This window comes from Emys orbicularis, chromosome 3 (assembly GCF_028017835.1).
Source record: "Emys orbicularis isolate rEmyOrb1 chromosome 3, rEmyOrb1.hap1, whole genome shotgun sequence".
In the NCBI taxonomy this organism is placed as follows: Eukaryota; Metazoa; Chordata; order Testudines; family Emydidae; genus Emys; species Emys orbicularis.
In genome coordinates, this window is record NC_088685.1 from 162,982,735 (window position 1) to 162,995,678 (window position 12,944).

Genomic DNA, 12,944 nt, shown 5'->3' on the forward strand with positions numbered 1-12,944 from the left:
TCATGCTGCTGTCTATTCCAAGAGAGGGGTGCTCAGTTTCCTTGCACTGTGGGGGAAGGAGCATGTGCAGGCACAGCCACAGCACTCCTGATGGAACAAGAATATTTACAGCAATTTGCTGAAGACTGTGGCAAACTCAGCCTCTTCAGAGAGGGGTTTCACTGCCACACAAAGGAAAAGCAGCTGAGGCAGTGGTACCAGAAGGTGAAGAAAAGAGAAATTTTGGAGCCACCTGCATGACCTCTCTCATAGTGAGCTGGGTGCTATATTCTGGAAGGATCTTACCTCCTCCCTTTAACTCTGTAGATACTCTGTGTGTTCTGGTGAGGAGAAAGAAATCCCTCCCTGGAGCAATGGATGAGCAAGAGGTATCTGGCCCTGACCAGGAAGGGGACAACAAGGAGGGATACAGCAAGGCGGGTGACAGCCAGGGGCTATTTCATACCTAGCCATGACATGCACCAATATGTTTCCTCCTTGGGTGAAGGGAGATTATGGTAGGTGAGAATGATTATCGCATTAAATAAACTACTGAAAACGATTTTTACTGGGAAGGTTCTAACTGCATCAATAGCAGAGGCCGAGAACGGAAGCAAGTAAACACACGTCAGTTGGCACTCCATCAGTTGGTGTCTTGCGGTACTTTGAGGTACAGACAGAGCAGCCTGTTAATTTTTACACACAAAGCTTTCTGGTTTGTGGGCACAATTTCACAGAACTTTTTTTCAGTGAGTAGTATGTAAGACTTGCCCAAACATTATGTAGAAGGTACGCTTTGGCCAGCCCACCGTGATATGGCACATCCCCGTGCCACTTTGCCAGGACCTCTGAGGGGGATCATTGCAGAAAACAGCATGACTGCATACTTCCATGGGCAGACTAAGGCCTCTTAAACAGCTCTTTCTTTGTCTCTTTGGGATCATCAAGGAGCATGACTTCCTGAAATAAGTGCAGTTGTCTTTATGAAATACTATCCTTTTTCTATATCAGAATGAACCCCATCCCCTCCCCAAGGCATTGGGTTAAGAAATCCTGATCTACTCTTCATGTAAGGTCTAGCACTCATTATGCCTTAGTAATTTGGAGGCAATCCACATAGTTATGCTGTACAGGGTGGGAAAATCTGAGTAGCTGCAACAGTTATGTCAGGGAAGGCTGCCTCCCTTCCTCTCCACCTAACAGTTCTGTGTTTATCACTAACCTTGATAGTGGGGCTCTCCTCAAGATTCTCCCTAACACCTCCACAGCTGTCTGGTCACTGTCAGAGCCAAGAGGAAGCGCACAGAGAAGGACATGCTCTGTGAGGTTATGCAGGTCTAAAAGTGAAATGCAAGGGCAATGAGGCAGGGGTGTGAACAGCTGCTGAAGGGGTAGAGGGAGGACAAAAATCAAAAATAAATGCTGCTGCTGCTGACCCAGCTGCTCAAATGAATTGTTGATCAATTATTGATTAAGAATCTCACTGCATTAGTTCACCCACTCCAAAGCATGGATAAATATGGGGTGTTGGCAGGGATATAGACACCTCATCCCCTTGTGTCAGTTCCTGGTGTATTCTACTCCCATGGACAACATGTCTGGGAACAAAGAACTTTGATTACACGTAAAGTCATCTGTGATGCACTGACATCCAGTCTGCATGTTGTATTTGTACCTAGTCAAGTTATATAGCTAGTAAAGTCAATTATAAGTTATCTTTCTTTTTTTTTTTTGTATGTCTAGCATGCCGTGGTGGTAATAACGTACATACTTGAAAGTTGGTGCAACTTTATTGTGACTTTTTGGTATTGCAGTGCTAGAAAGTAATATAACCAGAAAGGCTTCCATACCTCTTAAAAAGAAAGAAAGAAAAAAAAAAGTCAATGCATGTATATTACAGAAGTGCTAGCCTTTATTGAGTCTAGAAATACACCACCTGTACTATGCTGATGGTCATAGAAACTACTGTCAATTAGTCCGGTCATTTTCCATACTTCAATAACAAATTCCTTAAAAGTAATGTATATCACAAAAAACACACCTGTTCTATTAATAGTTTCATAGAAACAGGATTAGGCCATTTCCTACTGTCGAAGTAAGCTTTTAAGGCTTCCTTTACCTGAACTGTGTTAGCAATGCAACTGTTAGCTAGCCTATTTTAGATCCAGCCCGTCCACCTCACTCATCCACCCTGGCAATAGGGTCTCTCAGATAGTGCTGCATGCTGTGCATTGCATAAGAACTGAGAATGTTTTACTTGTTGATATGGAGCTTTGGCATGAGACCCCTCCACCTATCCTGTTGTCTTCCAACTCTGCCCACTTCACATTCCTTCTTCAGCTGCACAGGTGAGAGTCAAATCTTTCCTTGCTTCTGTCTAGCTTGCTAGTTGATGGTTTCTTAAGCCAGAGAATTAAGGGTAGGCAGTTTCCATAAACTATGATCGGCACAGAAATGTCATTAATTCCAGTTGGATGGAGCGGGGAGTCTGCTTTCAATATGTCAAAAAGCACAGTGTTTCTAAAGCCATGGTTGTCCTGAATTTCTCTGAACCAGCCAGTGTTTGTCAGTAACGTGTCCCTTCTGACCTACTAAGGCCTGCATAAATTTTGAAGGTACCTTTTTTTAATATGCTCAGAAGCTGGGAAGGGGGAGCACAGAATGGGGATGCTTTTTTGTCTTGCATACCTCAATGATGAGTGTCCTTACCATTGATCTTTTTTTGTAACACCAAATTGATTACCCCACTAATTGATAGCAAACTGGTGTTGTAAGATTCCATAGGGCAATCACCACTTGTTTCCCCTCTGTAAGGGCAGCTCTCGCCTTGCTGTTTCTGTGCTGGGGGAGTGGGGTGAGCTGAGCATGCAACTCTAGAAATGAACTTCTGCGTCTAAAAGTTCTAGAACCACTGATTGTCCCACCACTCATTAGACAGGCTCAAAACTCCCACTCCACCAAATGTGGTTGTTCCATGAATAGCCTCTGCATTTATTTTCCAGTTAGACTCAGTTGAGTCTTTGAATGCTGAGTCTTTGGGAATATAACACTAGAATGCCTATCCAGAGTGCAGCATGTTTTTGCCAATACAATTGAATGCTATGTAGACATCATGCCAGCAGAAGTGGTAGAGTGTAAAATACACTTTACCAAAATAGTTTTGACAGTGTCACCATGACAACAGAATTTTTACCACTGCAACTTTCTAGTGCAACTTTTTAGAGAGACAGGCTTGAAAGTCTTCACCTAACACTCTATATTATATTAATGAGAGTGATAAAGTTAAAGAGTTTGGAGGTTATATGACCCTTAGGGGGATTGTTGTACATATAGCAGTAGCTTCATAAAATGGACTCTTAATAAAACAATTGAATTATGAACATTTGGGGAATCTGCCTATGTACAGTTTACAAATTGTTTGATATTGGAGACCCTGTGTCAGACTGCAAACTCCATTTTGAATGTGGGTCTTTTAGCCTCTGTCTTTTCACCTCCATCTTGGACTAAAATTCCAAGTGGTGGGGGCATGGAGCTATCAGTGATAGGCTGTTAAATTTTGATGATCATTTAAATGGAGCACCCTGGGACAAAGCAAGGGCTACCATCCAGGCTAAACTAGTTTTTCAAAATCTGAATTCTAGGAGTGATGGTAACTAAGCAACAGAATCTGTGGTAAGGTACTTTCATTAGCTGATGAGGCTGATTGGGAGTCACCTGACAAAGAAGGGGGAGATAATAACAGAGGGTTTCTAACGAACCCTGGGGAGGGGGGCAAGGAGAGAAAAGACTACAGATACTCCATGATTCAGGGGAGAAACCATGTGCAGGAGGGCAGAGAGAGAGAGGAAGAATCCTGAACTAGAGGACTCTGACCTAAGTCCAAAGAATGCTCTAAGAGTGGTGAGGAAATTGAGGCAGGGAATTGTGTATAGGGTTTTATTATTTTTTTGTCCAGATCTGTATACTTATTGTGCTTGCCAACAGAGAGTGGTTTTTGGGAACCCTTGCAAAGTCTGTGTGTCTGTGTTCAACTACTACATATCATTGAAGAGGTGAACTGTGTACCCAGAGTGCCCACAATGTTGAAGCTTTGGGAAAGGGGTGTGTTTAAGTCTGCGGGGTCAGTGCTGGCCTGGGTGCTTAAGACAGCTAGGTCGTTTGGTCCTATTTCTGGGAAGTGGAACTAGGAGCCTGTGCCCTGGAAGTGTACCAGAGAAGCCAAGGGAAAAGGCAGTTGCTGCAGCCTATTCAGGCCAAGGGTAGCTTAAGAGCACAAATCAAGCATATTGGGACCCAAACACAGCAGTCTTGTGAATGTCCAGCAGAGGGAGCTTTCTCAGAGCTGTGACTGGATAATCCTTGTAATTGCTGTTCATCCATGTGTCCTTTTTGTGTATAATTCCTTTCGTTTTCAGTCTTCTGAAATATTAAACCTTGAGTGTATATATAAAATATAAACAAATTGTCTCTGTCATATAAGAACAAATTTAAACAACAACCCAATATCACTAGAAGTGAAAGTACAGATTCCAATATTTAGTTGAAGGTGTCGTATTGTCATCAGGAATCCTATTTTTAGTGATATATCTTTATTATGCCTAATTTTATATTTCTTGAGGAACCCAAATTGCCATTCAATGTGCATTTGGGGCTCTTAAAAATGTATGATTGGGCCCTATTTGTTTCTGTAACTAATTAATTGCACTTCTAATTCTCTTTTAAACAGGTACAAATCTGAACTTGAAAGAAGTTAGCAAACATTGATTACAGGAGACTTACCATTCAGGAGTACACCACAGAAGAATTTTGCTGCTCCTTTAACACCAAATCAAAATCACAATGGTAACCCCCACCCCCCGTGTCTAGTATGCAATTGAATAAAATGTAAATTCCTTTGAAAGTACATGTCACTCCAGAAAGCATAAAAGAAAACAAAAGGTGAACGAAGAAAACAGCTGACCATGTGTTTGGCTTATAATCTGCTAATGTCTATAATTTTCCAGTATTTGAAAATTAATTCCCATGAGTGAATATGTAGGAATTTAAGTGAGCATGCTTTATGAGTCCGAGAATATGCTTTGTCTTGATTCAGGGGAGGTACAAATGCAGATACTAATATGGACAGAACATATGTACATCCTAACTAATTATGTTCTATAACAAAATATTCAGGTGAAGTTTTCATTAAAAACAATTGAAATTCAGTTTTGCTGGCTGGCGAATCGGGGGCTTGAGGGATTTAGTAGTAAGTGCTCAGAGTTCAAAATGCTTACCAGTGGCAATGTACCATCGCAAAATTTGCTTGAGTTTAGGGTTGTGAAATTCAGAATCTACAATACAAAACAAAACACACAAATTTCATGGACACTAAAACAAGGTACTACCATTTGACTTGCATTTGGCTACCTGACTAACTGGAGTTGGAGATCAGTCCTTGTTCTCATTTGAAAGCTGAGATTTCAGATGCTTTCGGAAGATGCAAAGCATTCTGGCTATGGTGTTCCTTGAGAAAGTGACTGCTACAGTTATGAAGGAAGTGGAGAGAAGCAAGATAGGAATCTGAGTGATGTGACTTTAGGCTGAGTTTTCAAATGTGTGGTGAGTCTCATTAGCAAGAAGTTAGGTGTCCAACTCCCACTGACTTTTCTTTTTAAGCTCCTTTGAATCTCAATGCCTGATTTTTCAGTCATGCTACAAACGAATGTTAATGCAGGGGAACGGTGGGAAAACATTCTTCATTCAGGCCATATTACAATATACATTTGTACCCCTGGTATTGGTCCCTCAGTCTAGTGGTTGCATTTTCATTGTGGCACTGAGTTCCAGATCTCAGTTTTCAGTCCCTGAACTATTCAGTTTTATTGGTTTTAGAACTCCCTTTGAGTCATTGTCTTAATATATCACTAGAGATTAATGAGGGCTGTTGCTTTTATCACCCTTGTCTAATATTAGACATAAGAAATGGAATAGGAAAGATATTATGTATAAAATGAACCAGATTATTAGCAAATATTCCTTGTCAATTTGTAGATTCTAAGTTTGAAGAACTCCAAGAAAAATACAATAAAGAAGTTGAAGAAAGAAAAAAACTGGAGGCAGAGCTGAGAAATATCCAGATTAAAGTATGGGTATAGAGTATCTCAGCATTATAATCTCATTTAATGTGTGAAATGGAGAAAGGTGCAGTTCTTCAAAATTAGCCATATGATTTTTCAGGGAAACTGGTAAAATTAAATTTGCTCACTGTTCATGCCATTGAGATTAAAGTATAGATTTAAGAAGAGTAAGCAGTGGGTATGGTTAATTTCCTGGCAGCATTTCTGAAAAGTTAGTACTAATTAGAATACACAAAAAGGACTTTTTAAACATATTGTTGTCATGTAAATAATCACACAGTATTGGGGCCCTTAGTGCTTTAGTCAAAAACCCCATTCAAATGTTAGATGTATTGGAAAACCAAGTTCTGTAAGTACCAATAGCAGCTTTTTTGTATTTTTAGAACATAAGACTGGCCCTACTGGATCAGACCAATGGTCCATCTAGCCCATTATCCTGGCTTCCGGATGGTGCCAGATGCTTCAGAGGGAATGAACAGAACAGGGCAATTTATTGAGTGATCCATCCCCTGTCATCCAGTCCCGGCTTCTGGCAATCAGAGGTTTAGGGACAGAAAAATATCGGATATTAGAGCCAAAACATGTTTTTTGAGTCCAGGTATTTTGTAAAAGTAAGTGCAAATAAATGAGTCTCTCTCTTGTGTGTGGAATGATTTGCATGTAGAATTCTTGCTAATGGGATCACCACACATTTGGAGATGAATAGAGCCCATAGTCTAAAATGTAGCTACATTTGTCCACAGAACACAAATGAGGATCAGAACTAATTTACAGTAAGTCTAGAATGAAGTACAAAAATGAATATTATGCATGTCAACAGCTAGCTTTACAAAACTGATCTGATCGTGAGGAATGTGCAGGGAAGGTACCTCAATGTTAATTGATAGGATGCCTCTCTTAAAAAACAAAACAAAAAACGTGCTCTACTAAATATAAGGAACCACAAGTCAAACTTCTTGTCCTTGAGATGCTGGCCAGCTTAGATATATTTGAATTGCAGATAGTACTCTCCCAACGCTCTTCAGCTGCCTGTGATGTTAATCGGCAAAGTATTCCAGTCAGTTGACTGCTGGGGGTATAAAAGCAGACTCGTGTGAATCATATAGTACTTTGTGTTGATGGATGATCTGTGTCGCTGACTCTGTTATCAAAAATTGTAACTGACAGTTTGACCAATTGCCCTATCTTATTTCCACCATACAGTAGTGAATTAATTCTCTTATGAATTGTCAGCTGTGTAAAGGTAGATATGCTTTCCCCCCCTCTTTTTAAATGGAAAATAAATCATTCTCATCCTCAAAGTACTAAGAGTCACAGAGAGATTGCTCGGCATCAGGCTTCTTCATCGGTGTTCTCGTGGCAACAAGAAAAGACACCAAGCTGTCCTTTATCCAGCAGTCAAGAAACCCCTTTAAAGAGAAGTTTTACTTTTCCCATTCTCCATGGGAACAAGAGGCAACTCCTAGCCACCGTGGCTTAAGATCAAAGAAGACAGATTTCAACAACAGTTTCTTTGACAATTGTAATAATTCTTCTGTCATCGAGCAATTAAAAACACAGAACCAAGGTATCTTGCAAGTGTAGTTATGACTTTAAATCTATTTTGTAAATAAGAACATCTTATTTTTTTAAAGATAATTAAAACCCTCTGTGTTTAAGGACTTCACTGAAGACTGTTTTATATATAAAATAGGGGTAAAATACCTACTCAACTTGTAAGATGTTTTGAGATCTCTGGGTAAAAAACACTATGTACATGTTTATTAATTATTTTATTGATTTATAAAGTTTTTCCAGTATGAAAAAATTAACTGAGCTAAGAAACTGACTTGTTTTATTGTGGTTTTGAATTTAATTCTTTGGAAGATCCTGTAGAGTAATCTGTTCTATCAAGAAGTCATTTTTCATGGAGATCCTTGCCTGGTTAAACTAAAACCATAGTAGAATGAGCATCTGGAGCTTCTTCAAATGAGAAGTCTTTCCCCCCAGCATCCCCCCTACGGCTACACTAGAGAGCTTAAGCTTAAGCTCTCTAGTGTAGCCACTCTAAGCCGATGGGATAGAGATCTTCCGCTGGCTTAATTACTCCGGGCCCCGCAAGCGGTGGTAGCTATGTCTCCTGCCGACACAGTGCTGTCCACACTGACGCTTAATTCTGTGTAAGTTATGTCGCTCAGGTGGGTGACTAATTCACACGACTGAGCAACACAACTTATGTCGACTTAAGCTGTAGTGTAGCCATAGTGTCAGTGCAGCTGTGCAGAATATCCCCTTGGAAGTCTTTGTAAACATTTAATGAACACTATAGGATGAACCTTATCTTCAGCAGATAAGGTGACCGGTGACTTAAGGCCATTTCATGTCTTCTGCTCTGCCACCTGTCTTTGGTCTTCAGATTTTCTGTCAGTAAATTTTGTTACATTGTTGGAAGTGTTTGGGACAGTGTCTGTATCCTCCATTTTTTTTTTCAGTGAATGGATGGGTCTCCTTTCTTAGATTTCTACTTTAATCCAATTAAGCCAAAATCGTTGGCAAATGGTCTTCGGAAAAGATAATTTTTTAAATGGTAATGCTGTTCTGCAGGATAGTTGTCTCAATTCAAACACTCACCCTTTGCTTACCGTTAGTTTAAATGGGAAGAGTTTTCATTCAAGGCTTAGTTTATATGCACGGTCACATCGTAAAGTTAATTGCAAACCTAAGATGAAGTTTCAGCTTTGGAAGCCTGAAGGTTGTTGTTTTTTGTTTGGTTGGGGGGGGGGTTGGGCGGGGGAGGAGGAAGGGGATGGGGCAGGGTGAAGGGTCAATGACTGAAAAAAGGAAAATTCTCAACTGCTATTGGCTGCCATCTGTTTGTTTGCAGATAGAGTACCAGTGGAATAGGTCTTCATAAAAGAATGATCAGATCATTTATTTCACATGCTAATAATCTGAAATTGATGATTACTGTTCTTCATGTGCAAAATTCCATTGAAGTCTGTGGAAAAGAAACTATAGATTCTGAGCCTCCCCAAACACACACACGTGTATCATGACAAAAGCAGTTTTGATTTTTAGATACGCAGTGTTTTAGTGATGTGAAAAAAAGACCCTATATTATATTTACTAAAGCCCCTTCCAAAAAGGGAGACATACATTGAATAAGTTAAATGAACACTATTTGGTTAAATTTGGCCCAAAACACAGGTTTGTAATAGTTTTTCTTAAGAAGCAGCTTTTTCAAAACTTAAGACCAAATAGAAATATTTCAATAACGTTTTAGAAAATTCCAGTGGAGGTAGTTCTTCTAAACAAAGAGCAGTGATTCTCAAACTTTTGTACTGGTGACCCCTGCCTCTGAGTGTGCCCCCCCCCCCGTATAAATTAAAAACACTTTTTAATATATTTAACACCATTATAAATGCTGGAGGCAAAGCAGGGTTTGCGGTGGAGGCTGACAGCTTGTGACCCCCCACATAATAGCCTCAAGACCCCCTGAGGGGTCCCGACCCCCAGTTTGAGAACCCCTGACAAAGAGCCTCTGCAAAATTTGTGGCCTAAACACTGCGATGTTGTGCCAATGCATAAGAATCAGAAAATGAAGCTAGTAAAAAACAAAGTGAAACTGATCTACAGTCACTATCCAAGCTCAAAAAATAAACCTAAATTGTGCCAACTAGACTTTTAAAGGCCTTTCAATTTTCCTAATTTGATAATAGATGTTTAAAATTTTTTATATTGCTACATATTTAACCTGATAAGCAGTTATTAAGTAGTTATTTTTTTATTTGCATCTTATCAAGTGCATAGAATATGTCTAATTAGAATGTGTAGGCTGCTTTAAAGTACTAATACAGTAAATACCTTTTTAAGTAGAAGGCATCATATTAATCCTTTTTCTTTTAAATTAAGAATTAAGCTTTAGAGTTCAAGAACTGGAACATCTGCTACAAGATCAAGAAAAAGAAAAGAAATTCCATATGAACAAACTTCAAGAAATTCAACTCCAGCTGGAGAAAACAAAATTGGAATGCACAGAAAAAAGATTCTGTTTTGCACAAAATTAGAGATGAATTGAATAGAATGACAGCACAACATGATCAAGGTACTGCCCAGGTACTGTACCATGTTGCACCAGGCCTCTTCTGGCTGCTTTTATAATTATTGTTAGCAGTAGTGTGTGTCAAACATTCAGTCATATTTACAAGATTCAAGATACTTGAATAATGTTTCTTAGAACATCCTGAGGATAATGAATTGAAAGTATGCATTATGTTGGACAACCTTAAGTTCTTAATTAGCTTGCCATTTTCTGCAAGGGTCCAAGCACTTCTTAGCATCTTGCAGCCTCATGCCTTTGGGCATGATTCACTGAAGATCTGGAACATCTTCTCCAGTAGGGCCCTACCAAATTCACAGCCATGAAAAACGCATCACGGACCATGAAATCTGGTCATTTGTGTACTTTTACCCTATTCTATACAGATTCATGGGGGAGACCAGTGTTTCTCAAATTGAGGGTCCTTACTTCTGTGCTACCTTCAGAGCTGGGCAGCCAGAAAGCAGTGCCTGTTGGCTAGGCACCCAGTTCTGAAGGCAGTGCCCCACCTGCAACAGCGCAGAAGTAAGGGTGACAATACCATACCATGCCATCCTTACTTCTGTGCTGCTGCTGACAGTAGCTCTGCTTTCAGAGCTGGGCTCCCAGCGAGCAGCTACCACTCTCCGGCCTCCCAGCTTGAAGGCGGCGCCGCCACCAGCAGCAGCACAGTGGTAAGGGTAGCAGCACCGCAAACGCCCCCTCCCACAATAATATTGTGACCCCCCCCCCCCACACACACACACACACAACAGCTTTTTGGATCAGGACCCCTACAATTGCAACACCATGACATTTCAGATTTAAATAGCTGAAATCATGAAATTTATGGTTTTAAAAATCCTATGACGGTAAAATTGACCAAAATGGACCGTAGTCCCTACCAATAATATTACATAGAGCAAGAATGACACCTGGTGGCCAATTGTGACCTTAAAGGGACACTGTCATATAGTTTAACATTTTCAGCCTAAACTACCATAAATTCAGGGGAAAGTTACTTGGATTCTAAACTATCGCAGGCTAAATACTTGGGTAAACTCGAGTTAAGAATGAGAGTGCCTTACAATAAATTTGTAGTAATTAAAACTAACAAGTATTAACTTTGAATTTCCTGTATTTTTAAGTTAAACGTAAATCGCAACCCAACATTTAAAAATTTGGAAATGTATCATTAAGGTTCTCAAACAACCTCAACTCTGCCTCATCAGTGACTCTAGCCTCTAATCTTTCTTCCTGGAAAATGTGTTGTTTTCAAGTCCTTCACATAAGAGTTTGCAAGATTAGGTCTCCATACTGAACTGGTGTTTTGATCAAGGGCTTTTTGTACTGGCTCTAGGACAATTTGTAAAAGCCAGTGTATTATCGGTTTAGTGAACAGACCACTGCTATCCTTTTGTAACTTTTTCCCCTTCGAGTGGTTATCCATATGCACAGTTTGCTGATGGTGTGCAATGTACCCCACTCACCCATGTTCAGAGTCTCATGCACCTTGAGCGGCCTCATGTCCTGCACCAAGGGCATAAAAGGGTGGAGCAGGCCAGCCGCCACTCAGTTCTTCTCATGCCTCCTGGCTTCGAGAAGAACATGGGCAGTGAGCAGTGCTAACAAAATAACTGGCTCTTTTCAAATTTGTGCATAGTATAGATAGGGCTGGTTAGTTGTTGCCCATTGGCATTTTGGTTTTTTAACCAGAATAGCTATTTCTTTCTGGTGCCAGGATGGCTTCTTCTAAGTCCCCTGGATTTACATACTGCCCATCAAACAAGGGCACTATACCCTTTAATGTTTGGCATTTAAAATATTTATTTTGTCTGGGGGAATATCCCTGGAAAATGTGCTATTTGCAAGTCCTTCACTTGCAGGACCTGCAAATCTAGAGAAGCCCTGCTCCAGATGTACTTAATGGGTAAAGCAATGAGACTAGCTTCAGGCCCTGGGTCATATCATCATAGAATATCAGGGTTGGAAGGGACCTCAGGTGGTCATCTAGTCCAACTCCCTGCTCAAAGCCCAACTTATGCTATCTTATGTCCGGACAAAGCGTCTTTAGGACACATCCTGTGTTCCTACTGACAGTTGTCACAGACTTACATCTGAACTAGCAGATTCATCTGCCTATATTTTTCTCTGAACCACCCGCTTCTAAGGCTGCTGCTATGCTCTCTATGTTGAATGTCAGACGTGCTTTGGCACGTTAATTTGCAAAGGATGAAATCTTTTAGATCTTCATCCAGTTAGGTGCATATATGACTGTGTGAGGGCCTGTTTAATAAGTGGTTAATATGGATTCTCCTGCTTCATTCAGCATTTATTCTACCAGAGCTTAGGCATCATGGCTGATATATTTCTGTTGTGGAAATATGTAAAGTAGCTAGGCTGTTTGGGGAGGCACAGTCTTCCCTACCCGGCCCTCCATACAGTTTTGCACCCTGATGTGGCCCTCGGGCCAAAAAATTTGCCCACCCCTGCTTTAGGGGCAGAGGGACTTGCCTACTTTCAAATGTTAGGCTGTCTTTTATTTTGATCTTAACTCTGAATTACCTTGGTTTCTAATGCTTGATTTTGTTTGTTTTTAATAACTGCAGCATTATTATGAATGTAAAAAAACACTTACATGTACTGTCAACTTTACTCACAGATTTTAATGATTTGTTTGGTTTGGTTTCTGCCTGGGGATTTTCTTCATTATTTTTTTAAGACATTTTGAAATCTTTTCCATGCAAAGAAAGAAAGCTGGCAGAGAGCCCCCGGTGTTATGCAGAGAACAA